At 45.9% G+C, this 6,000-nt stretch overlaps 1 protein-coding gene across 1 annotated transcript in view; it reads left to right on the forward strand.

Annotated features, from left to right (window-relative positions):
* LOC147011262 (transmembrane protein 132E-like) overlaps positions 1-6,000 on the forward strand; it is a 647,886-nt gene that overhangs the window by 455,599 nt on the left and 186,287 nt on the right. The window lies entirely within an intron of this gene.

Genomic DNA, 6,000 nt, shown 5'->3' on the forward strand with positions numbered 1-6,000 from the left:
AACTTTAGTAAATTACATGTGGTGAAGATTTAATTGTAGGCCAGTTTCATCGGAATTGTACGTGTAGTTTTGGAGACGAAAACAAATGTATATTTTTGGGGGCAAACCCTTTAAATCCCCTGAGAGCAGATTTTACTAATGTCATGAACAAACTTTGGTACATCATGGGTGATGAAGGTTGACGTGAAGTTTCATCGGAATTGTGTGTATCGTTTAAGAAGAAAGGACATACCTCTTTGGGGAGGCTACCCACCCCCACCCCCACCCCCTGTAAAGTCTCTCTGCAGACCCCTTCAGACCTCGTTTTTTATGCCATCACAGGTGATGAAGGTTGTGGTCAAATTTCATTAAAACCGTATGTGTAGTTTCTGAGAAGTTGCAAGTGTTTGTGGATGGATGGACGGACGGATGAGGTGCCATCCCATAATCTCCCTGGAGTCGTTACAGGTGAGATAGAAACCATCCATGGGAATATTAGAACAAACGAACTACAGTTGGAAGCTGTCCGGGGCTTAGCGACGATCCTGAAGAGAGCCCTCGGCACAAAGAACAAAAAACTTCACAGCTTGGTCCATGAATCGTGACCCATTACTGAAATGAAGGTGGATGCTTTGAGCCCACCCTGGGAGGACTCCATTCCACATTTTGAAACCCACTTATGAAGATACCAATCAACGACACACACACGCACGCATGCACGCACGCACGCACGCACGCACGCATGCACACACACACACACACACACACTGACATCTAGTAGGTCTTTGTTTCACCTCCTCATGAACCCAACCTACATGTGGAGATCACAAACAATAACAGCAACTCCCAAATATGTACGCACGCACGAACGCACACACACACACACACACACACACACACACACGCATACACACACAGCCTTTAATTAGTATACATTTATGTTAATGTTTTGTAATGACAGCAAATCGCCCAAAACGGAAACAGCAAACTGCGTATGTAATTCCCGAAAAATAGGACCACAGTGGACTGTGCCGTCATGGATTGCAAGAGCAGGTTATGAAGCACGGTGTTTCACTCAATTAATTATCACTTTCTGAATATTCCATAATTTTTGGTTCACTCAATAAAATCGTTCGAACAGTAGAAAAAGTTAAGTTTAATGCTTTGCTTAAATAAATACACGAAGTTATAAAAATCACTAATTTGTTAAAATTTTCGAATTTCACTCCAGATTTCGACACTTATTTTGTTCACCAGATCAGATTCTCAAATCCAACAATATTTCGATTATATACATTAATTAGTCCATGAGAGTGGATCATGTTTCCAAACCGAGGCACATTTAAATCGGCCGAACAAAATGGCGGCTGAAGACTCGAGCAACCACAAAGGGCTGAACAAGATGGTGTGCCGCCGTCTTGGTAAGGCTAATTTTGTTTTTCTGTGATGCGCACCCCTTAAATTATCTTCAAAAGGTGTGTTTTAATCAACCCTGACACCGAATTTTCACTCTTGCACATATATATATATATATATATATATATATATATATATATATATATATATATATATATATATATTTCTATATATATATTGTTATGGGTCTAGTAACGGTATGCATACAAACATACAGTTGTTCCGAAGTCAGCTATTCCATTAAGTATATGTGTAGATAGATGCCGACCTTGTGTGTAGTGGGAAGACACTGGGGTGCGTTGCAATGTTTTTTTAGTTAGATTAATAAATCATTATATCCCCTCCATTACGATCCATGGTACCATAGTGCTTGCAGCCCTTGGTTCGCTGGCCACAGCGCACCATTGTCCATCTGCTGTCTCCGGAGGCTCGTTTCTCGAGGCAGAATCTTCGCGTTCGCTGTTCCAGTTCCTCGGCTTCCCCAAACGTTCCAATTCCTTCTTGACGGGTCCAGACACGCGTGGAGTGGGCGGGCTTTCCCGGCCTGGCCGGAAGCCCGCCCAGAAAGGGCAGACCACATGAAGGCCCTGTCCAATCAGGATGGACGATGACATCGGCTTCGCCAAGGCCCCTCCCCGACCTTGGCGATCTATAAATTACGACACCATCCTCAGAGTAGAGTGGGGGAGTCGGAGAGTCCATTGTTGGGTGTGAGAGAGTCGGAGAGCTTGTTGTTGGTTGAGGGAGGAAGAGGTTCGCTGGTTGGATTTGAAAGTTTGTTTGTTCGTTCGTTCTTTCGTTCGTTGTGAGAGAGCTGAAAAGACCTCGACCAGGCCTCGGTCGGGTCCTGCTCCTGTTTGCAGCCCCGTTCCTACCTTGGACTCCACGCTCTCCACCCGGGATCCTTCGCAGACACGGTCTCCACACGTGCGGCTGTGGGCCGAACTGCACGACCTCTGTTGGGTGCCGCACCACGGAGCATCCCTTCCCTCGGAACGTTCAGGTACCAAAAGAACTGTGACCTCAGCTCCCTCCCTCCGTGGCTGCAAAAGTCCATTGCCATTCAACTGGGTTTATTTTGTCCGAGTGTTTGGCATCTGTCCATCAAGTAAAAACTGTTTAAGTTTTTGATTACTGTAATTCTTGCCTGTATTATTCTCGCGACAAGTCTGCTCTGTGTCCTCTTTTGTAAGTTGCTGTAAAATTGTCGCACTACATCTCTCTTCTGTCCCCTGCATAAAGGCCCAGTCACACCTTGACGTTTTAGCCAGCGATGGCAACGTATTAAAATGTATGTAAAACGCTGGCTTACGTTGAACTTTTGATGTTTTTTTTTAAAGATTCGGACGTATTCATAGCGACTTGGTCTTATGTATAATGCATTGGTAACGGACACAGAACGTTTCGTTGTGTTATAGATAACTTATACCAACGAATGCTGAACCTGTTGTCGGCCTACACAACCGATGCCCAACGATAGTCTAACTTAGGCATAGCGCGTTGCACGCATCGCCGACGTTGTCGTGACGTAGCCTATTAAAAGGCTGACGCACAACGATTCGAATCATAACTGCCGTAGAAATTGAAGTGTCAACATCGCGGTCACACCTTGGCGATCTTGCCAGCATATGCCGACCTAAGAAAAATGTGTCTAAAACGTTGGGGCACGTCAAATACGGTATGAGTAAGTTTGGTATACGTGAGTAGAACGCTAAAGTATGCTATCATACGTCGTAGTAAGTAGAGTACGTCAAGAAATTTTAAACATGTTCAAAATTTTACGACGTACTCGGCGTATGACACACGTTCCGCATGCGATGGGGATAAGTTTTACACACGATATGTGGACGCTTACACACGTCCACAAAGGCTACTTATAAGCTACTCATAAGTCGAAACACGTCGCGGTAATGTCTTTTTTACGCAAAACTTATTTCTAACTTATGTTTGACGTGCTTTGAACCAATTCTTTACGTAATCCCAACACACATCGACGTATGTAGACGTATTCCAATGACGTCTTCCGGTCGACAAAAAAAAAAAATTAACGTGTTTCTAGCTTACAACTGCCATATAAAGACGTGTTCCCAGCGGTTTTGGGAATTGGTATATAAAAATGCTGTTCATAAAAGGGGAACCCAACAGTGTTTTCGAGTCCTTTTTGAGTCGATGTCCATGTCAGCAGTAACAGTATCATTATCAGTATCATTATCAGTATCAGTATTAGTATCAGTATCAGTATTAGTATTAGTAGTAGTTTGTTCATGTTGGCAGTAGTAGGTGAGTGTGAGGGGGAGGGTGTGGGTTATGATGGATCGTCCTTGCGTTTAACGATTTAACGATGTAAATGATAAACTCAACGATTTAAATGGCTGCATCTCCACTATTGAATGTAGACGCTTGCGCTCAACAATTGGATTTTTTTTACACTCAACGACTTTTAAACGGTACCACTCAGCTATTTTCATTGTTTACAATGAACGATATAAATTGCTGTCACTCGCCTTTGTTTTTTGACGCTGGGGTTTTGAAATTTGAAGCGTTTCTTCTGAACGTGTTAAAACGCTCAATCTCGACTATTTTAAATAGTCTTCACATCTTCACATCACATTTAAACTTCACATCGAAGTGTGAACATCCTCGTCATGCCGAAGAAAAGTTTGAAGAATGCTGCAAATAAGTGTCCTGGCCGTGGCCGTGGACGCTGACGCAAGGACGATCCATTATACCGACGTCTTTCAGCCTATGAGTAACTTAAAAGTAACGTCTGTCGATGTGTGGCAACGATCGCGTAACGTGCCAACAACACGTTAATCATAGGTTAGAAATAAGTTTCGGGTACGCTAAACATTACCTCGGCGTGTCTCAACTTATGATTAACTTACAAGTAGCATGTGTTGACGTCTGTCAACGATCGCAGACCGTGCATACAACTTGTGGCCAGCGTAGCGGAACGTGTGAGTCATACGCCAGCATACGTCGTGAAATTTCAAGCATGAAAAAATTTGAGGACAACCAAAAAGTACAACGTTTAAAGCCAACGTACAACGACGTATGGCAGTGTTTTTCAGCGTGCTCTCAATGTTATCAAAACTTACCCATAACGTATTCAATGTGTGCCAGCGTTTTAGAAAAAAAAATTCAAAAATCGGCATACGTTGGCTAAAACGTCAAGGTGTGACCGGGCCTTAACACACCAATAAACCTGTTCCTGTACCACATGTTTTTCCTCGCTTAGTGTAAATAAATAATTGTAGAAATGTTCCCAGTTCGTTTTTGTCTTTTCCTCCATTGTTCCAGCATGGTTCGGATCTAAGTTTAGCCCGGTCTTTATCCCCGATAATCTGTTCATTCTAGCCGGGTACGTCCTTGGCAGTTCCGCTTGGCTGCATCCGATCCGGAGTTGGTAGTTGGTACTCTACCATAGTTGGTAGAGTGATCTGGTTCGGGCAAGGCGAACCGAGGGCATGGTTCCCCGGTAGTTGAAACCGCGTGGTTAATTAGGTAAACTGATTACACCTTGCAGGAAGACCCTACAATACGCGGTGGAAGTATTGGCATCCACGATCGGTTAAGCAACCCGCCACGTCACTGAATTATCCGTGAGCGACGGCCTACAATTCCAGGAGTCTGGTGGGAGACGACGTAACTTCCCCCACCTCGTGGTCATTCTCGCCACCGATCCCCGGCCCACAACAATATTGTTACGGCTGTGGAAATTCGCAAACCACCATCCAGGTCCCGTAGGTGAGATATCTCTTAAGTACATGTGTAGTTAGCCCCAAACCCGTTGTTTAGAGGGAATAAATGTGATCCATTCAGGCTGCGACGCTTTGAGTCAGTCGTTTTTCTTTCTCTATCTTTTATTTCAAATAAAAACCAACGAGGACGCTCGGTGGGCTTTTCGCGCCATTCTTCTCTGCGCTTGGTGTGAGGCGAGAGAAGCGAGGGGAGGGCAGCTGGCGCTCGATTGGTGGATGCGCGGTGTGACGCGGCCAGGGAGGAGGAACGCCCCTCTTCGAGACCTTTCTCGAAGCGCCTCGAAGGGGGGTGGAGAACAGAACGGGGCGGAGCAACAGGGCGGAGCAACAGGGCGGAGCTCCGGCATATAAAAGTCAGAGACGGGGGAAGCAGTTTTGTAGATGCTCTTGCTTTGTGGATGCTCTCCTCTTCCAGCTCGCCCGTCCTGGTGGCCGCTGGCCGGGTCTTTTGTGGGGCAGTTTTAAGACCCCGCTGGCGGGAAGGAGCATCCGCCATTCCCCTCTCCCGACTTTGGCCATCCACGTTTCCCCCCCCCCCATCCACGCTGGAATAGCGCCGAACACTCGGTCCGTGGCATCGAGTGGCCAACACGTGCAGGCGCGAGGCACGCAGGAGAGGACTCGCCTACCACGCTCGGGCACAGAGTCGCAGCCAGGCGAGACCCCGTCGACGGACGTCGGAGAGGGACTCGACACGCTCAGGGAAGTCGCGACTTCCATTTATTTTGGGTTCTGTGTAAACGTGTGTGTGTGGCGCCAGTCTGGTGAAGTAAAACTGTTAATTGTTGCCGTGTGTCGGTCTTAGTCGGTTGTAGCTCTGCGTCGTCATTGCTTTATTGTTTTT

Source organism: Eptatretus burgeri, chromosome 16 (assembly GCF_056783735.1).
Source record: "Eptatretus burgeri isolate ZD-2024b chromosome 16, Ebu_testis_v1, whole genome shotgun sequence".
Taxonomy (NCBI): domain Eukaryota; kingdom Metazoa; phylum Chordata; class Myxini; order Myxiniformes; family Myxinidae; genus Eptatretus; species Eptatretus burgeri.